The 22,281-nt window shown below is 42.5% G+C and overlaps 1 protein-coding gene across 1 annotated transcript in view; it reads right to left on the bottom strand.

The window, feature by feature from the left end:
- B3GNT2 (UDP-GlcNAc:betaGal beta-1,3-N-acetylglucosaminyltransferase 2) overlaps positions 1-21,641 on the bottom strand; it is a 30,144-nt gene extending 8,503 nt beyond the window's left edge. Inside the window, exon 1 of the mRNA XM_060784604.2 lies at positions 21,190-21,641. The gene's annotated coding sequence lies outside the window, so the exon portion shown is untranslated. The remainder of the gene's footprint in view (positions 1-21,189) is intronic.
- Between the last annotated feature and the right edge of the window lie 640 nt (positions 21,642-22,281).

Here is a 22,281-nt window from a genome sequence, read left to right as displayed (position 1 = left end):
TATGATCTGGACATAAGTGTAACGGTTAAACTGAACACACACACACACACACACACACACACACACACACGAGACATGAGATAAGCTTCCCCGCAGGATCGTAACACATCTGGGCATCCCCTGGGCAATGTCTTTGTAGACAGCTGATTCTCTCACACCAGAAGCGACTTGTAGCATGCAACCAAACAATATATATACAGGGAGTCCTCAAGTTACGAACAAGATATGTTCTGTAGGTTTGTTCTTAAGCTGAATTGTATGTAAGCCAGAATAGGCCTATTTTTAAGTGTAACTACAGGCTGTCTGTCAATCAATCAATCAATCAATCAATCAATCACAGCTTTGGCCAGCATAGGGAAGGGTTAACACCCCTGTGATGTTTGTTTTGCTGTCTGTGTCCCTGTTCAGAAGATTTCACCTCACTTTCTGTCCCTGTGGATTTTGAAAAATGTGGCTTGTTGTGGAAACAAGGATTGGGTGAGAAAGCTTCTGTGGAGACAACTTTTCCCCATGATAATAACCATTTCAAGAGTGAATTTCCCTTCTGAGGGGGAGATTTCTATTACTTCCAGTTGTTTCACCCTCATTCTTAACTAGGAGTCGTTTGTAAGTCAAATCTTTGGACTGCCTGTATACTTATTTTAAGAAGATTTTAGAATGATTTGATAACTCCTTTAATGTTCTTATTTTCATTTTAGCAAGGATTGGCATTTCATTTGCATACGATGAAAATATAAACTTTTACTCTGTATCAGCCATTACCTCAGGCAAACACTCACAACCTGCTTTGTTTCTACAAGGGCAAGCCAAGCCAAAAGGGAAAAATGAAACAAAGCAATAGCACTGGAGAGAAGATGAAAATGCCCAGTGCTCACTGTCCCGTATTTCCATACACATTTTCATAATACCGCCTGCAAGCAGTAAGCTGAGACCTCTGGCAAGAGTGATTCCTTCCAATGGCAACAATCTGGGAAAGAGGAGGGAAGTGGAATTGGGTGTGTGTGTGGAGAAGGGACCCCATCACACGTGGCTTTGACTCAACACCCTTCTGGCACAAGGCCCGCACAGAGTGCTTGCTTAACAGTGTGCTCTTCCACAGAGAAAAGGCTGGCCACCTCTGCTATATGGCAGTGTTTTAAAGATGTTACATCTACAATTAACACATTATAAAAGTATGAACACTGTGCAACATACATAAAGACATAATTTAATACAGTCTCCAAGTTACGAACAAGATCGGTTTTGTAGGTTTGTTCTTAAAAGTTAAATTTGTATGTGAGTCAGAACAAATTTTAAAAGTGTAACACACACACACACACACACACACTATATATATATATATAAAAAAAATAGAGAGGGAGGTAGGGCGCGCTTTAGATAGCATAAAGGAAGGGTGAACACCTCTGTGGTGTTTGTTTTCCCATTGCCAGAAAGTTTCACCTCACAAACTAATTTGTAATAATTTGATTTTGAAAAAAAATGTTTGTTGTGGAAACAAGCATTGGTTCTAAAGCTTCTGTGGGGACACCTTTCTCCCATGATATCTCTTTCAGGAATGAATATTATAAGCTTTTACTTAAGTTTAATACTGTTTTAATACATGTATGTATGTATGTATGTATATTTTGTTGTATTCCGATGCTTTTAGTTGTGAGCCGCTTTGAATCTCCTTATGGAGGGAGAAAACTGGATATAAGCATAATAATAATAGTTATTATTATTATTATTATATTGTCGAAGGCTTTCATGGCTGGAATCACTAGGTTCTTGTGGGGTTTTTTTGGGCTATAGGGCCATGTTCTAGAGGCATTTCTCCTGACGTTTCGCCTGCATCTATGGCAAGCATCCTCAGAGGTAGTCATCCTCAGAGAAACGTCATGGCCCTATAGCCCGAAAAAACCCACAAGAACCTAATTGTTATTATTATTTTCCTTCTGAGGGCTAGATTTCTCTCACTCCCTGTTGTCTCGCTACATTTATGTGGCATTTACCAATCCCCATGGGTGCCAGCTACTTGTAACAGGCTTAAATTGCTTTAACATCTATGCATACTGGAGATTAGAACACAAATCTACGTAAATGTATCTCAGTTAACAAAGCAAATGTGTTCATGGGCATTATTTAACAGAACATTTGGCAAAGGCAAAATTAATATGGAAAAAGTAAGGCTAAGCTTCTATGCCACAAAAAAGAAAGAAAGAGTCTCAGCAATTTTTTAAATTCAAAACTAACAATATGCACATGTAAAATGAAGCAAAGATCAGCTAAGCCTTGTATAAGAAAAAAAAAAACCCCAAACATTTTTAATCTTATAAAAACCTTACAAAATGCACCTCGGACTGGATATTTCTTATGCCGTGCTCTACTTTTCTTATGATTCCCATTTTGATGGCCAGATTTATGGATCTATGCTTCTTTTCTTTTGTTTTTTAACATGTTAGAGATAGCTGGTCAAGCAGGTCTATCTGCTTCCCTCTCGCATGCATGCATTAGAAGAGTTGCTGAAGGCAGCAATTCACCTTGCTTGTTTGCAGTACGCTTAGCTACAACAGGACTAGCTAGAGTAGATTCCTTTTTCCCAGATCAAACTTTCTAGCATTGTTTACTGAAAAAGTACTGTTATAACCTAATCCTGAAAATATTTTTCTCTAATCCTCCTTTACCATCTTCCCAATGCCAATGCTGCTAAAAAATGTTTCCAGCTAGACAGAGGGCAAAGAAGTTGGGTGAAAGAAGCAAGACTTTGTAAAAAGTAGCTTCTTTTTTAGAGGCTTTGTTAACAGGTCTGTGCTGATTTTAATGGTTATCTTAAAATCCCCCTGGGTAATACGATTCTGTATGTATGTATGTTTGTATGTATATATATGTATATATAGCTCCCTAAGTGCTTTACTTTAAGGAATGTATTATCCAAAAATGCATGGATTTCCTAAGGCAACCACGTTTCAAAGTGACCTTCAAGTGTAGATCCCCTTTAACCTCTTCTCTATCATATGATCAGTTTAGTATATTGTTTTCTCCCTCACATGACTTCCTTCTCACTGCCTATCCAGCAGTTTAGTAGAGACAATCACAGTGGGGCTGAGACTAGAAATGCTGTCAAATGTCTGGCGTATTTAATGGCTCTATTCCCACTTCCAACTAGCATTTCAGAAAAAAGACTAGGCTGAAAAACAATGTTGTTGATATTGTTTTTAGTCCTCTCTCTTTGTGGTGGTCCCAGGGAAAGCGTTGGCCTCTCCAGCTGCTATTAATAAAAAAATGTCAGCTTCTGCACAGTAGCACACACTTCACATCAGATATATTCAGAGGTTTTTTTTTTAAACTAAGAAACCCATTCCAAATATTCATGCATTTAACATCATTTCTAGCTCAGCCTTGGCAACTAATCTAAAGCAGGAACCATTTATGGTCTTTCCACAGCAGTTTTCCGTACACTCCATTTTTTTCTCTGCCAATCAGAATCACCCCTTCCTTGGAGTATAACTATGGGCCTGTCTACAGAGACTACAAACCCTAAATAAGGCCAGAAGTCTTGGACATGCAGATGACATCTGGGGACTTCCAATCTCTAATGTGGTGTAAAACCAATTAATCTGATTTTGCCCCCATAAGCAGAAGTCAGAGAATACTCCGGAAGTTCCCTGAAACTCCAGAGCTGCCTGGACTTTGGGGCTGGTGTGGACAGTTGGATTGTTTCTAACTTGGACTCAGTCCTTCTGTTCACACACACTAGTCTTGCCATCACACTTCCTCCTGCGCTCTGTGGATATGGGACTTACCCAGATGGGCTGCCTGGGTGGTTACCACCACAGTGGTAACCACAGAGCTACCGCCCATCTTCAAGCGCCTTTGGTGATGTCATCACAGGAGCACGTACAACTTGGGAGAGGAGAAGGCTTGTCCTTTTCTCCTCATCTCTCTCCAAGTTGTGCAGGCACCTTTTTACCAACATTGGCAGGAGTGCTCAGCCATGACAAGGAGGTCTCCAGAGCTCTGCAGCCACTGTTGAGGTGACCAAGTACACGTAAGCTAAGGTTGACCATGCAGCAGGGCCAAACTGGGTTAGGACCCTGCTACCGTGGTTAAGCACCTCAGGAAAATATGGGGCCAGTCCCCAGCTGCAGTGCTTCAAACCAGCTTTGGATCTGAAGCCCTATGCTCCCTAGTGTAACCCCGTGATAGTGTCACCCCAAGAGTTCAAGGGATTCTATAAAACTATCACCAGAATCTTCTGAATCAAATAACCTTACCAATGCATATTTAAAGAGTGATTATGGGATGCAAGATCTTCCATTTTTAAGTCCACAAAACCATCTGTTTTATAAAATTAGTAAAATTCATCTATGATCCAAGTCAGGCTAGTTGATATCTGCTAAACCATTAAAGCTTTTTTTCATCACACTTGCTTCCTCTCAACACTGCATATAATTTCCTCTCCTCAAAGTTTTCAGAGGTTCACCCAGCCTTGCGAAGCTGGATTGGATGTACTAAGACAGAGCTTCAGGGGGATTGCTGCCCCTGGTTTCTCCACTGGATCCTGCACATAGTAGACATTACCACTCAGAGGCCTTTTCTAACCACACAACAATAGTGCTATGATTCCTCTGTAACTACCATGGCTATATCCTATAGAATTCTGGGACTGCCAGTTTAGGGAGCATCTTTCAAATGCTCAAACTTTGGAGCTCCTTTGGCACCTCAAACAACAGAATTTCACAGGTAGTTAAAGCGGAATCACAGTGATATAATTTTGTATAATGAAAGTAGCCCATGCAATTACAACTCTTTTCAGCCAGAAAAGTATGCATTCACACACATATGTAGCTTTGGCTGCTGTGGCACCCTGGCTATTAAGTACCCCCCCCCCCCCCCCCAGTTTGGTATCAACAATGACCTCTGACAAGTCAAAGCCTGGTTTCTTGTCAAAGTTCTGATGTCCTAGGGATCATGGCTGGATATGGTGGCCAAAGTACACTCATTTGAACTCTTTAGGCTTTTGTTTTGCTGTCTGCACCCTACTTTAAGATGATTTGATACATGGCATAATATACATATTTTGGTAAATAAAAATAAGCTGAGTTCTTAGTTGTAATTAACATTAGATATAGTGTTTTAAAGATTTATTTACTTACTGCATTTATACTCCGCCCTTCTCAACCCCATAGGGGACTCAGATAGGCCATAAGCTGGATCTGCTTGCATTCCTGAGTGCAGTCATTTTTGGGAAGCTTTCTATATACTTCAAGCTTTAAACTTGATTTTTTTTGTAAGCAGCACCAGATGTTTTCTGAAGTAACTTCAAAGCATGTGAAATAAATTAAACAACTAGCCTTTTCTGTTTTAAGAAGAATGTAAGATAAGTTTTGATCTACATTTTACAAGTAATAAAGATCATGACAGACCTTAATTAGCTTCACCCCTTATATAAACCTTAATGGAGAATTTTAATGCTCCGATATTTAAAAAAATGTGCAAATTTTTGGCAGCTACACTGCTATGAAAAATAAACAGAGAAAAATATATTCTACTATTTGATAGAAAATCCATATAAAATTTATCACTAGTTACATGGCTGATTTTCAGATTTTATTAAAAAATCTCACCACCTTTGCTTTTCTGGTTAAAAAAAAAAAGGATATTGATATGTGCAATGCATGTGTGATCTGCTTTCAAGTTGTTTGCTGATTTATGGTGACCTCATGAATTCATATGGTTTTCTTAGGCAAGGAATACTCAGTGGACTGTACCACCACCCGAAAAGATAAAATACACGAGCATGTTGTCACACCTTTGGAACTAACAGAGGTGTTATAGCATGTTTGCTGGTATTTGCCATCAAATTAACCCTGACCAATGGATCTGCCACGAATGAGAGACCCCCTAAGAGCCCCAAGTCATCAATAGCCCTAACCAGATGCTGCAAGATCAAGGCCCTGGTGTCTTAGGCTGAGGCCATCCATCTGTATGATGGTATTCCTTTTTGCATGCTTTACACAGTACTGAAACCTACTTCTCAATTGCCTTCAATTGAGAGAACAAGAGAGACTCTTAATAGTGATAAAACTTAATCTCCCTATGAGAGTGCTACAAACTATTAAAAGGGGATATAATTCTGCTACAGCAAATATATATAACTCATGAGCCATGGCTCATTTTGTCCTATTCAGGGTTGCCATGAAGGCACATAACAAATGCAACAACTGAATTTCTGAGTACACAGATGCCAAGACATTCAGCACATCACAGGGTCTGAGGAAACTGCATGCCCATGTGCTAGGGAAGCATTTATTTTATTTACTATATTTATATCCTGCTCTCTCTCTCATCCCACAGGGAATTCAGAGCAGATTACAACTTTGCAATATTCAATGCATAGACCTGGAATGAAGCCTTCAGATATTTTCTGTGAGTAACTTCCAACTGAAAATAATGACAGGAAATACCTACTCATGTCTAACTAGGCTTTGCATTAATCTACTGCTGATGAAATGATTTCATCAAGTTTGTGTCTGAAAAGAAAAAAAAGCAAATCTGCTAACCACATTGGGACTTATACAGTTCAATACTAATTGCCTCTCAAGGGGTTGCTATTTCATTTTTGGTCAAAAATACAATAATCCAAACTTTTATTCTTCAGTCATCTTGCTTGATAACATTTTGTTCCTACTGATACTAGTAATGTTATGAGTACTAAATGAGTATTTCTTTAATACTGAAATGCTGCGCTCGATGAATGATTTTGAAATCTTGTTAAGTGTGCTATTCGAAAACAAGTTCTAATGTAATTTGTACATCTGCAGCTGAACTGTACCATTTCAGAAAGTAAGCAGAATAATCATGCTGCTAAATAGTCTTTGGTACCAAAGAACCTCTCCAAATTAAAAGTAACCATGGTATGCATAAACTTCTCAATGACATCTAGTATTCAAATTATAGTGGAGGGGGAGGGGAGTCACAAATCATGTACGATCCAGAATGGTATCCCCATCTCTACAAAACCGAAATACTTAGTTTCACTTAGTCATGAATTCACTGGTGGCCTCCTATACAAGCTACACACTCTTCTCAGTACATGTCATGTCACTTAATCGTATATTTATTCGCTCTATGCCTGCACTACTAGCCTGTTTGATTTTCATAGTATGTATTGACAAATACCCTTTTCTCGAAATTTAATTTGACAGAATTGTGAGCTGATGATGCAAGATGAAAACAATCTCTTCCTGTATCACCAGCCCATCCGGACCTGTCTGCAGTTCTGTTCTGCTGCTGAATATCTGTGTTTTGTCTCTCTAACCTTGAAGTGCAATGCTCAGCAGAGAGGCAGCAGAAACAGGGCTTTTAAGAAGGTGGGGTTTAGGGAGAAGACACGGGGCAAGGGGAGAAACAGAATTCAGCACATACATGAGTCAGAGGTATCCATATGATAATTGTGAGAATTATTTATGATGAAAATTCTTTGTGACCAATTAGCTTAAAAAAGGAACCCCTTCCTGTTTCCTCAGATGTGTGAAAGAAAAGAGACACATACATTAATTAAAGGTCATCTCAGAGAGCCATCATGCAGCTGGGGTTATGTACACCGCTGCTTCTTAAACTGGGACCCCTGGCCCCAAATGAGGTCCCCTTAACCCAATGTTGGAATCATGAAAAAATTGGCAACAGTAAAATGCCACCCATTCACATAAATCTGTTAGCCAGAGTCCAGTGTTTACAGTAGACTCTACAGAAAATGCTTCAGCTGTACTCCATGAAAAGGAAAATCAGCTGGTTTAGCAAGTTTCGCAAATGCTGGTTCATTATCAGTAAATGTTTGATTTTTATACATATTATACATACTCATATACATACATAGCCATATAAAAAAAAATCTTGGGCGGAAAGGGGTCACAAATGGAAAAAGCTTAAGTAGTCATAGTCTACACAAATAAGAGGGGCAACTCCTAAGAAAACCAACTGGACAATTTTAAAATAGGCACTAAAATGCAGATACTTTTGAGCTCCTACAAGTGTATCTCATAAAAAACAGCAAAAGCTTTTACCAGCCTTCATGATGTCCACCAGCTTCATGGAAAAGACAGATACATGACTCACAGTGCCAAAATACTTGTCATCGGAAAGAATGAACTGAATGACTCATTTGGGAAAGTGAAATGGGTTACTTTAGGGGGTAAGTAAAGAAGCCAACTAGGCTCCTATACATCATCTGTCTCAGAATTACCACCAGAATTTTTGATCTTGAGACATACACTTCTGTCAAGACAAATAAACAGGACTGGTAATCCATGGGGATAGGTTCATCACATATGATATTTTACGTTACATTTTCCAAATCTGTCTTATCCTACTTTTTATATCCCAAATGGAAACGTGCAATCTCCCAGAAGGTTATGCACAAGGAAGGGTGGCCTTCAAATTTTCACCCCTATTCTCTACCTAAATGGTTCTGGCCCTACATACCTATCCGAACGTATCTCGGCCTATCAGCCCACCAGGACCCTAAGATCTTCAGGAGAAGCCCTTCTCTCCATCCCGCCTGCTTCACAAGTGCGGCTTGCGGGAACGAGAGATAGGGCCTTTTCTGTGGTGGCCCCCCGGCTTTGGAATGCCCTCCCTACTGAAATAAGATCAGCCACCTCGCTAATGGCATTTCGGAAAAAACTGAAAACTTGGATGTTCGAGCAAGTTTTCAACTAATTCCGATGTGATGATGTTTTGATCATGGACTAGCAATCAAGGATAACGAATTGGATTACGACTTTAACTATGAGATGTTCCGGTCTGTATTGGTGGCCCAATACTATGTATGTATATGTATGTATTTTTATATTTTATTTTATATTTTTAAAGTGAATATTGTATTTTTAAATATGTTGTAAACCGCAATGAGTCGCCGCACAGGCTGAGATATTAGCGGTATACAAGTGTACTAAATAAATAAATAAATAAATAAATAATTAAGGAGTTCTAGATCTTTTCAACTATACATAAGGAATGCATTACTACAGAACCAAATCTGGTCTCTCATATAGCACTGGTCTTACATACAGATGAAGACATCAAGCTCTCTTTTTTTCTACATCTGAATATAAAATTGAAAGAATATAAGATCTGGGTTATATGATCTCATTCATAACAGTTGAGAGTAGGAATAAAGCCATAAAACATTTGAAAGAGCTGGCCTGAGAGTGCAGCACTACAGCCCTTTTAAGAACTTTAACTATTATTTCTGTAAATATTTCAGGCATTCAGGTAAAGCTTATCATATCCAAAATACTGGAACTGTCATTACTTTCCTGTGAAAATGAGGAGGAAAATGAGTTTGATGCAGAAGTTGTTGGCAGTTTAAGGTAAAATCACAATCCATTCAATTGCTTTAGCTGACCCTTTTATTTTGGTAGCTGATGCTGCAACCTCTATAATACATCCCACCATAGTAGTCATCACAAATTTTGGAACTGCTGAATTTAACATTTTCTGTGGAGTCACGACTATTCAAGACAAGTAACACCTCTTTTAATACCACTTATTGTAACAGTCTCAGTGGAATCATTTTTCCCCACTTGTTCTAATCAACCAACAAAGTAATTGACATGTATTTTTTCTCTAAGGCAGTGGTTCTCAACCTGTGGGTCCCCAGATGTTTTAGCCGACAACTCCCAGAAATCCCAGCCAGTTTACCAGCTGTTAGGATTTCTGGGAGTTGAAGGCCAAAACATCTGGGGACCCACAGGATGAGAACCACTGGCTCTAAGGGAAATGCAGTTTTGGTCTCTTCTGATTTTGCTTGTCCTTCTCAACTCTGGTCCATCTTAGCGGTTTATGGAGGGGCATCAGGGACCCTCACACAGAGAGTCCCTCAGGTGACTCTAACCAAACTACAAATCCCAGGATCCCACAGGATGCTGGCAAGACCATTCAAGTGGAACCATAAAGCAATAACCATGCAATGTCAAAGGGCTTCTGTACCCAGCTGAGAGAAGGACGAGGAGGAAGAATGAGAGTGCCTAGAAACATTTTCTGGAAGGAGATCATGAGAACTGACAGATGACATAAAAACAAATAGTGGAATATGTTCAGCAGAGAGGGGGAAAGAGGGAAAGAAGCAAACATGCAGATCTAATTGTTTAAAGCCAGGGTCCTCAAACTAAGGCCCGGGGTCCGGATACAGCCCTCCAAGGTTATTTACCCGGCCCTCGCTCAGGGTCAACCTAAGTCTGAAACCACTTGAAAGCACACAACAACAACAACAAAAATCCTATCTCATCAGCCAGAAGCAGGCCCACACTTCCCATTCAAATACTAATAAGTTTATATTTGTTAAAATGTTTCTTCATTTTAATTATTGTATTGTTTTTAAGTGTTTTTTGAACTACAAATAAATTATGTGCAGTGTGCATAGGAATTCATTCATTTTTTAAAAAATTATAATCTGGCCCTCCAACAGTTTGAGGGACTGTGACCTGGCCCTCTATTTAAAAGGTTTGAGGACCCCTGGTTTAAAGCATACCTCTAAGCAACAAAATAGTTTAGTGAGCTGATGGAAGCATTGAGCTTCTTAGGTCTGCCTCCATCCAGAGTCCTGGGATGTGGAAGTAGGCCTCAGTCGGCCTCACTCAGTGGGGCGTCTGGCTTACAGCTGTGGAAGGGGCAAGGGACACACTCCACGGTTCCCTCTGGGAAGTGCCTTTTAATCCCCCACCTCGCTTCTGCTCCTGGCGCAATCCTCCTTTTCCTCTTCAGACCCAAATCCCTCACTACGCTATGGCAACTCTGAAGGGACAAAATTGTCCTGGCACCTCACAGGGGCCCACAATGCCAAATCCAGCCACACAAACATAGAGCTGGGTGGGAGATCTGGTGTACTGAAGGTCCTGGGGGAATGGTCTACTCAGACTGAGCTACTGGATTCAGTACATCTACTGGATTTAGTGGAACTCCCACAAGACCTGCCACTTTGTCTCTGGCCACAGCCCCAAATTCTCTGCTGCTGTTCTGTGATCAATTCTTGGTATTGGAGCTGGGCCTCTGGTGAAAGGAAAAACATTCCTGCCCACTTGCTGTGACATTGCAGGTTATTCAGTGTTGGTGCACGTGAGGCCTATCTAGACTGCCAGACAGCCAGCCAGGCCATTTACTTCCCCTTCTCAAGGAGACGCCTCCCTGCCAATTATCTTCCTTCTGGAAAACACACAGCACTTAGCTTTCGTGTGTGATCTTGCTTCGCGTCCTTGCTTGCGTACTGGGAACGCCAGACGTAACAAAGCTATTTCACAATAAATTGCTCCTAAGATATGAGCCAAGCAAACAGAGGTTTTTCAACTATAGTTATGGGTCATATAAAGTCTCTTATTTAGTCATAAAAATATTAGTTTGAGTTAAAAAAATAGATTCCACATTACATGCAAAAATATTCAAGACATGGATAACAAGCTTGTTGGCAATTTGAACAATCTATTTAAAATCATCTCAACAACCCACCCACACAACTGCTATTAAGTGTCAGAACTAAGAAAGAAGCTCAAATTTTATTATCATCTGTTTCTTACTGCAGGGATTCAGCTGGTGAACTCACAATGCAGATTTCTAAAATTTATGCTATAGATTTATAGATTATCTACCTACCTATGTCAAAGTACGTATATATGTATTTGTACTATTTGTACTATTTGTACTACTATTTGGCTATTTGTACTACAAAGACTGTTGCTAGATGAAATGACCTTTTGTGATATCACAGGGAAAGAAAAGAAAGATGTGTATGAGGTGAAGGGAGAAAGGAAGGAAAGAGCTACCCACCACTGCCAGAGCATTGCCACTGAGATATTGTGAGGTAGGCCTTCTCAGAGCTGGAGATGAGAAAAAGTAGACAGATGGTGGTCCCAACAATACCTAGGCAACGCCAGGTATATATGCTATATGTTAATCCAATATAAAAATGAGCATATTTGTCTCAGAAATATAGCTTTATAGAGTGCATCAAATTATCGCAAATGTTTCTCTGTCTACAGTGAGTTGTTCCAATTTGAGCATTCTTTATCTAGAATTTCAAAGTCTGAAATACTCCAAATCTATCCTGTGTTGCTGAGACAATGACACCCTTGCTTTCTGATGGTTCAGTGAACATATACTTTGGTTCATGGACAAAAGTATTAAAAATATTGTATATGAAATTACTTTCAAGCTATGTAGATGAGGTGTACATGAAATATAAATTAATTGCATATTTATTCCTGAGTTCCTCTCCAAGATATCTCATTATATAGAGTATGTGCAAGTATTGTAAATCCAACATATGGAACATCTGATTCCAAGCATTTCAGATAAAGGATACTCAAGTCCATTTTATCAATTTAAATAACCTTTAACATATACGCTGGCCTTTACTTCTAAGTATGAGTATTATCTTGAAGTTTCAATGTTTAATTCCTACGAAAGTCATACAATTAGTAGGAAGTATTGGACTAGCCTCCCTTAACCAGTCAGGTGTTTAGAATACAGTTCCCAGAACTTCTTGCCATTGGCTAGATTAAAAGAAACTGAAACTGTTTGAAACAGCTGTTCCAAAGCATCCTTTAAATCCTACCCTATCCTACCCTTCAGGCAGCGCAGAGCATTGTGTCCTCCATCTCTGAAGCCAAGAAAGATCAGTGGATCAAGTTGATCACAGAGGTCGACATGGGCAGGAGCAGCCAGAAGGCGTGGAGGCTGCTGAGACGGCTGAGCAACGATCCCTCACAAACTAATACCCATGCCAACATAAAGGCAGATCAGATAGCACACCAACTCTTGAAGAATGGGAAACCCAACCTTGCCACCAAAGTAGGAAAGAAACCAATAGCCAGACAACCAGAGATTGAGAACAATAACCTCCATGAACCTTTTACATCTACTGAATTGGACATGGCTCTCAACAAATGTAAGAATGGCAAAGCAGCTGGCTTGGATGATCTACGGATGGAACAAATCAAGAACTTTGGTCCAAAAGCAAGGCGCTGGCTGCTGGAGCTGATGAACAACTGCACTGCATCCTGTCAGATCCCCAAAATCTGGAGGAAAGCAAGAGTCATCGCCATCTTGAAGCCAGGCAAAGACCGTAATGACCCAAAAAGCTACAGACCAATCTCCCTGTTGTGCCACCTCTACAAAGTTCTGGAGAGACTTATTTTGCATAGAATTATGGAAAATATAGACCCCTGTTTGATCCCACAGCAAGCTGGCTTCAGAAAAGGCAAAAGCTGCACATCGCAAGTGCTGAACCTGACTCAGCACATAGAAGATGGCTTTGAAAGGCAGCAGATCACAGGAGCTGCCTTCATAGACTTGTCAGCAGCCTATGATACTGTGAACCACCGCCTTCTCCTGAGAAAAATGTACAATATCACAAAGGACTACCACCTCACCCGCCTCATAGGAAACCTGCTACAAAACAGGAGCTTTTTTGTTGAGTTCCAGGGCCAGAGAAGCAGATGGCGGAAACAGAAGAATGGCCTGCCTCAGGGGAGCGTGCTTGCTCCATCCATGTTCAACATCTACACAAATGACCAGCCACTGCCAGAAGGGACAGAGAGTTTCATCTATGCTGATGATCGTGCCATTACTGCTCAAGCAGGGAGCTTTGAGATGGTAGAACAGAAGCTCTCCGAAGCTCTAGGCGCTCTTACTGCCTATTACAGGGAAAACCATCTGATCCCTAACCCATCTAAAACACAGACATGCGCCTTTCACCTTAAGAACAGACAAGCATCCCGAGCTCTGAGGATTACCTGGGAAGGAATCCCACTGGAGCATTGCAGCACACCCAAATACCTGGGAGTCACTTTGGACCGTGCTCTGACCTACAAGAAGCACTGCCTGAACATCAAACAAAAAGTGGGCGCTAGAAACAACATCATACGAAAGCTGACTGGCACAACCTGGGGATCACAACCAGACACAGTGAAGACATCTGCCCTTGCGCTATGCTACTCTGCTGCTGAGTATGCATGCCCAGTGTGGAACACATCTCACCACACTAAAACAGTAGATGTGGCTCTTAACGAGACATGCCGCATTATCACAGGGTGTCTGCGACCCACACCACTGGAGAAATTACACTGCTTAGCCGGTATTGCACCACCTGACATCCGCCGGGAAGTAGCAGCCAATAGTGAAAGGACCAAGGCAGAGACATCCCCAGCTCATCCCCTGTTTGGGTATCAGCCAGCACGTCAACGACTTAAATCAAGACATAGTTTTCTTAGATCTACAGAGACACTCGCTGGAACACCCCAGCAAGCGAGAGTCCAAAAGTGGCAGGCCCAAACCCAGCACCTCAATTCATGGGTGATACCAGATGAGAGACTCCCCCCTGGGCACTCAGAAGACTGGGCGACTTGGAAGGCGCTGAACAGATTGCGCTCTGGCACCACGAGATGCAGAGCCAATCTTAAGAAATGGGGCTACAGGGTGGAATCCTCGGCATGCGAGTGCGGAGAAGAACAAACCACTGACCACCTGCTGCAATGCACCCTGAGCCCTGCCACATGCACGATGGAGGACCTTCTTGCGGCAACACCAGAGGCACTCCAAGTGGCCAGATACTGGTCAAAGGACATTTAACCAAATACCAAACTTGCAAAATCTGTATGGTTTTTTTTTCTTTCTTTCTTCTTTTTCCTTTTCTTTTTAATCTCTGTGTTTGTTTTGCTCTGTTAGAATTGTAATACAATGGTTGCTGATGACACGATAAATAAATATCCTTTAAATAAGGAAACACCTCAATTATTAAGTTGGAATCCTTCACAGAAGGCTCCTCCTATGATCAAAAACACCCTTGCTTTGACCAGAACTCTTGCCAGTTGACCTCAGCAGCCTCCCTTGTCCTCCAAGGTACTTTCTTCACAACCATTCTTTCATCTCTTGTTTCTCCAGATCCAGCAGCAGGCACTTAATCCCTTCATCACGCAACACTTTCCTAGCATGTGGCAGAGAACTGGAGGATAAAAAGAGGTACGTGTACTATTTCTTAGCAAGTATTTCTGAATCACCTCTCTACACAAGGCGATTTGCAGTAAAATGGGCTCACAGCAAGTCCAAACAAAATTAAATCAAAACCAATGAAATATTAAAAGGGGAAAGTTGATTCAAAATGGCACTGAAACAATAAATTCAATACATATGAAAAAAAAGCCAAAAATGAAAGAGGTAGTCTAATCTCCTGGCGAACATAGTCCCACAGCTTACCCGTTATTACATTGAAAGATTCTGTCTCAGGTGACCATTCACATAATCTCTCTAGAACAAGGGTCTGCCAGGGGCTGGTCCATGAGGTCACGAAGAGTCGGAGACGACTGAACGAATGAACAACAACATGTTATTTATTTCTATAGGATGCCTTTAGCAGTGTTTCTCTACTTTTTTAATGCCACAACCCCTTAATGCAGTTCCTCATGTTGTAGTGACCCCAAACACAAGACTAAACGGCTCCGGCCCAGTTGACCTGTCCGAACGTATTCTCCCCTATGAACCATCTAAGTTGTTAAGAGCGTCTGGAGGGGCCCTGCTCTTGGTCCCGCCGGCCTCTCAGGCGTGCCTGGTGGGGACGAGGGACAGGGCCTTCTCAGTGGTTGCCCCTCGACTCTGGAACTCCCTCCCACTGGAGATCAGAACTGCCCCCCCCCCATTCTGTCGTTCAGAAAACGGGTGAAAACTTGGCTATGGGGTTTGGCTTTCGACGAGTGAATCAATTTTTCTGTGATCGGATAGATGACGATGAATGACAGACAACGAATTCACGATGACGATTGACCATTGTTATTATGGGATGGCATTATGCTCTTACAACGTTTTAATTGAATATGTTATATGATGTTTTTAGTGATTGTTTTGTGATTTTATTGTTGGAAACCGGCTCAAGTCCCCCGATAGAGGGGAGAAGAATTGCCAAATAAATCAATCAATAAATAAATCCTATTTCCAATCCTGTAAATGACCTCGGAGGTTGGGATGTGGTCCTCCGAGGTCATATACCCTGTCCTCACCCGAAACTTTAAACTTAAGTTCACCCCAAGTCTGAAACTACTTGAAGGAACACAACAACAACCATCTTACTTAACTTGACTATCTTATCAGCCAAAAGCAGGCCCATACTTCCCACTGAAATACTGACAAATTTCTGTTGTTTAAAATTGTTCTTCATTCTAAATATTGTATTATTCTTTTATTACTATTCTTTTGCATTACAAATAAGATACATGCAATGTGCATAGGAATTTGTTCATGTTTTTTTCAAACTATATTCCACCCCCCCCCCCCCCAAAAGGGTCTGAGGCCTCTGTTTAAAAAGTTTGATGATCCCTGCTCTAAAGGGTGAACCTTTAACAGAGATTCAGGTATTTAATGCAAACTCCCACAAAATGTTCACAAAAGACATGGGTGTTCACCATTGGCTTCCTTCATCCTGGAGAGGGAGGGGTGTCACAGGCTTCTGTCATAGGATCATTGAGCTGGAGGTATCACAAGGGCCATCCAAAGCATCCCTGACAGATGGCCATCCAGCTTCTGCTTAAAAACCTCCAGAGCAGTGGTTCTCAACCTGGGGTCCCCAGATGTTTTTGGCCTACAAATCCCAGAAATCCCAGCCAGTTTACCAGCTGTTAGGATTTCTGGGAGCTGAAGGCCAAAACACCTGGGGACCCACAGGTTGAGAACCACTGCTCCAGAGGATACTTCACCTGACTCTTGAGGAAGTCTATTCCACTGCCAAACAGCTCTTACCATCAGGATCATTGGATCCAGTGTTATTTAAACCTCTATAAATGGCTTATATGGAATAAAAGGCCATGCTGATCAGGTACCAAATTAGGAGAGGTAGCTAATTCCCCCAGAGAACAGGATCAGAATTCAAAATGAAATGCACAGACATAGGATGGCTTTATAGTCCATATAAAGGGCATTTAGGAGTTGAACATAGTGTAACGTGGCAGGTAAAAAAAGCCATTGTGATTCTAGGTTGCATTTATAGTCGTAGTGTCTATATCGAGATAAATCATAGGCCCGTTCCACACAGCTGTATAAAATTCACATCCGATTGGATTATATGGCAGTGTGGACTCAAATAATCCAGTTCAAATCCAGTCAACTCTCACCTGGAACACTGTATCAATTCTGGGCACCGCAATTCATGAAGGATATGAACCAGCTAGTGTTTGGGAAAGGGTGACTAAAATGATCAGAGGTCTGGAAGCCAGGCCTTAGGAGGAATGCCTTTAAAAAGACAAGTATGTTTAGTTTGGAGAAGAGACGGTTAAGAGTGACATGAGAGTTATGCTTAAATATTTGAATGTCACTTTAAAGATAAAGCATGCTTGCTTTCTGCTGCTCCAGTGACAAAGGCATGGCGCAATGGATTCAAACGACAGGAAAAGAAATCTCATCTAAACATTAGAAAGAACTTCCTGGTGGTAAGAGCATGCTGCCTCGATGTGTGAGCAGTCACCTCTGGAGGTTTTTAAACAAAGTCTGGATATCTATCTTCTAGGAGAGTTTTGTGTGCTGCAGCATGGCAAAATGGGGTTGGACTGGATGACCCTTGTGGTCTCTTCCAATTCTATGACAAGCCAGAACTTCAGATATTGTGGTCCCACATCGCTCAATTCTTTGTTTTCAGCGCCTTGAACTATCAGATGCACCATAACACACCATCTACAACATTTATGTTATTACAGAGATGCAAAGGCTTGACTCTATTTCAGAGTATGAAAATTAAATGTCAAGCAATGTAACATTGATGTCACATCCTGGACATGGGATATATTCCCAACTGCTGTGGAGTTCACAGGTTAGAAAGACCACAGTTAATTAACCATGTTTAAAGGTTAAAGGTGAATGTGTTAAATACAGAACAAAAACCTTTCACAAAATCGATTATATATACTTGTTACTGATCAATGGTAAGGGACTTGATGATCACGAAAATAAAAGTCTCAAGGATCCCCTTTATTTGTGGAAAGGATCTTGCTAGTCCATTCTTACTGAGTTAGATTCTGTTATTCAGCTGAATCCATGGAGTTAATCATTGAACAAATTCTCTGTGGACTATTATTTGGAGGTCAGTCTAAGGGGAAGGGGGGATTAAGTAACTCTTACTAAACATTTTTGTTCAATGACTAATGTATTCTGGGTTGCAGAGTATCTGCATTTAAAGCAAGGTATATAATGCGGATTTACATGGGACAATACTTATGTCTATAGGAAGTTCTCTCTGCTCGAAAAACAACTTCTAAAAGGGGTCAGTTAGTCATGATCCTGTGGAAATGCACATTCTAGCCAAATAGTGTCTTCCAAGCAGCCTCTTGTAAAGCAAATTATAGTATCTAAATGGCAGGAGGGATTTGAGTAAAAAACAACGGATCTTACACTTTACAAACAGTGGGCTTAATTATGGACAGGAGTTGGTTTAGATTTAGAAGAACAGCAAACTCTAGGCAGCCATTCTATTTTGGGAAGTTTTTTGCAAGGATCCACCCTGCTTTGCAATCTTTACCCTGAGAGCATGTAAGGAGGAAAGTGGCACATATTTCTTTAAAAAACATTGAAACTATTATAAGGCTGTAACTCACTTTTGTTAGTGTTTCTACAAACAACCCAAAATATATGGGAGTATTTCCTGTCCCATACAAGGGAAGGTCAGAACTTTTGTGGAAAACTGGCAACAAGTTCTGCATTTTACTACTTAAATAATTATATCTTTTTGGTATCAAAAGCAATTTGAGAAACTGCAAGTCGCTTCTCATGAGAGAATTGTTCATCTGCAAGAACACTGTCCAGGGGACACCCAGATATTTTGATGTTTTACCATCCTTGCGAGAGGCTTCCCTCATGTCCCCGAATGGGTAGCTGGAACTGACAGAGGGAGCTCAACCCACTCTCCCCTTTTGTCAGCAGTCCTGCCCGCACAAGGGTTCTCAATCTGTGGGTCCCCAGATGTTTTGGCCTACAACTCCTATAAATCCCAGCCAGTTTACCAGCTGTTAGGATTTCTGGGAGTTGAAGGCCAAAACATCTGGGGACCCACAGGTAGAGAACCACTGTAACCCATTGCGCCAGCAGGGGCTCCAATAATGATAATAATAATAATAAATGTTATTTGTTACCCGCCTCTCCTAATGAGAGGAATAAATGGATGAAAATAAATGTCATCTGGCAACGAAGAGCCTAAGTATTCAAGAGACAAGAACGTCCCAGTGTTGTTCTCACTTCAGTCCCTTCCTCACAGCTGTATAAAATCCACATTGAACTGGATTATATGTCAGTGTGGACAGAGATAATCCTTTCACAGTGCTGTATAAAACTCACATTGAACTGGACTTTATGGCACTGTGGACTCAAGATAACCCAGTTCAAAGCAGACCTTGTGGCTTATCTGCCTTGACATTCTGGGTGATACGGCTGTGTGGAAGGGCCCTTAGGCATGAGGCTCTTCTTGTGTTTCAAGTTTTCGCCAAGACAACTAGGGGAAGCATGTGCTTCTTTTCACCCGGAAGCTGGGCGTCAAGGCCCTTTTTGGACGGGCATCTGGAATCATAGGGCCCTTCCACACAGCCCTATATCCCAAAATATCAAGGCAGAAAATCCCACAAATATCTTCTTTGAACTGGGTTATCCGAGTCCACACTCAGATAATGTGGGATTTTCTGCCTTGATATTCTGGGATATAGGGCTGTGTGAAAGGGCCCTAAGTTATCTCACTCCAAACTGCCATATATACAAATACTGTAAATCTATATAAATAAAAATGTAATGTTCGTTTGTGGGATTAACAGAACTCAAAAACCGCTGGACGAATTGACACCAAATTTGGACACAAGACACCTAACAACCGGAAAAAAAAATATGGATTTTGTCATTCGGGAGTTGTAGTTGCTGGGATTTATAGTTCACCTACAATCAAAGAGCATTCTGAACTCTACCAATGATGGAATTGAATCAAACTTGGCACACAGTTCTCCCTGACCAACAGAAAACACTAGAAGGGTTTGGCGGGCATTGATGTTGAGTTTGGGAGTTGGAGTTCACCTACATCCAGAGAACACTGTGGACACAATGATGGATCCGGACCAAACTCTACACAAATACTCAATATGCCCAAATGTAAACACGGATGGAGTTTGGGGAAAATAGAATCTTGACATTTGGGAGTTGCAGTTCCTGGGATTTATAGTTCACCTACAATCAAAGAGCATTCTGAACTCAACCAATGATGGAATTGAATCAAACTTGGCACACAGGACTCCCATGACCAACAGAAAACACTAGTAGGGTTTGATGGGCATTGATGTTGAGTTTGGGAGTTGTAGTTCACCTACATCCAGAGACCACTGTGGACACAATGATGGATCTGGACCAAACGCCACACAAATACTCAATATGCCCAAATGTGAACACTGGTGGAGTTGGGGAAAATAGAATCTTGACATTTGGGAGTTGCAGTTCCTGGGATTTATAGTTCACCGAGAATCACAGCGCATTCTGAACTCCACCAACGATAGAATTGGGCCAAACCTCCCACACAGAACCCCCATGACCACCAAAGTGGGCCACAGCAACGTGTGGCAGGGGACGGCTAGTAAATAAATAAATAAATATCCCAGTTCAAAGCAGAAGACGTGGGATTTTTATTTCAGCTGCGTGAAAAGGGCCCTAGAATCAGAGATGGGTGATACCACATGGGTCTGAAGAAACGTCAATTTTTCTGGTCTGGATTTGTCTCGCCCTCCTTCTGCATTTCGTTCATGTCCATATAAGGCTTACATAAGCCTGTTTTCCCAATATGGGGGGGGGGGGGGGTGTTTCAACCCGATTCGTCTGATGAAGCCGAAACAGAAGAGAAAGGACAGCGAGGGATGGAGGAAATTAAAAAAAAGGTCGACCTCCACGCCAACAAGAGCCACGAGGGAGAAAAAGAGAGAGAGAGAGAGAGAGAACTCCCCGACTGGAGACTTCCACGCCGAGCGCCTCGAGGAAGGCTCGGCAGGGCGCGCGCCGGGGTGGTCGCGAGGGTGCGCGCGCAGGACCCGCACTTTGAAGGTTTCCCTCCTCCTTCCCCCCCCTCCCCGAGCCGCCCGTCTCCTAGGCAACGGGGATGCTTGCCGCTCCCCCCCCCCCCCCCCGCCGAAAACCCCAAGCCGCGCGCCGTCCCTTTACCTTGGCAGACAATGGCTGCTGCTGCTGCTCCTGGGCTGAAGCCGCCTCTTCCTCGCCCTTTCCGCCGTGGGCTCCGGCAGCATCTCTCAGGTGGCGAGGGCCTTTTGGGGGCCGTCGGGAACCTCCGGCTTTGCCCCCATTAAGGAGGTAAAAAGGAATAGGGCTCTCTCGCCCGCCGACGGCCTTAGAGGGCGGCTTTTGACTCGAGGGAGGGAGGCGGCGTTGCTCCTGCTGCTTCCGTCTCCCGCCTCTCCCTCCACACGCCTCAATGACTCACCCGGCGGACGGGGAAGCCCGAAGGCTACCTGCGCCGGAGTGAAAGGCCAAGGGGGAGAGGGGACCCCGCTTGCGTGGCTCCCCCAGTCCCAGGGAGGGAGAGAGAAAGCGCCCGCCCGCTTGCCTCGCTCTCACAGACGGCAAAAGCGGGCGCGAGGCCAGCTGCGGATAAGCCCCTCCCCTCGGGGGCGGGGCCTCCGCCGCTAATGAGGAAAGGCTGCTCCTCTGCCGCGCGCGCCCCCTCGACGGCCAGGTGAGGGTGCGCACGCGCGCACACACACACCTCCTCCCCTTTCCCTCCCGCGCGCAGGCGTCCTCGCGCCCGTCTCTCTTCCGCCACCAGAGGGGAAAGGGAGCGAGAGAGAGAGAGGACACCCCGACGGTCAGTTGAAACATTCAGACCTAGCTCCAGCAGACAAGAGTCCTTTGTCCCACCCTGGTTGTGCTGTCGCACGCTGGGCCTGTGCATTAGACTGTACACAGGACATAAATTCTCTGTGCCCAACGGGACGCCGGGGCTGCCTCAGAATAAAGGCCCTTAAATTCCCTCAAACAGAGTCTTTAGAATGCTTAAAGTAAGTCCAACAAAGTTCTTTTATTAAGGAACAAACAGGTACTTTAATGGTTTTCTTAACAGTCTATAGGCTCTTTCAATCTTGTCCACTAGGAACAGGCACTGTCTTCTCAACTGTAACTAACTGATGGGGAAATCCTAGCTTCTAATCTGGGCAGTCTGTACTTGCCTCTGTTGACGTGGAGCCCCTGCACCTGGTACCAACTGCGTCTGGCTTCCACGAGTGACCTTTGCCTCAACAG

This window comes from Anolis sagrei, chromosome 1, assembly GCF_037176765.1.
Source record: "Anolis sagrei isolate rAnoSag1 chromosome 1, rAnoSag1.mat, whole genome shotgun sequence".
In the NCBI taxonomy this organism is placed as follows: domain Eukaryota; kingdom Metazoa; phylum Chordata; class Lepidosauria; order Squamata; family Dactyloidae; genus Anolis; species Anolis sagrei.
This window is presented reverse-complemented; position numbering and strand designations above follow the sequence as displayed.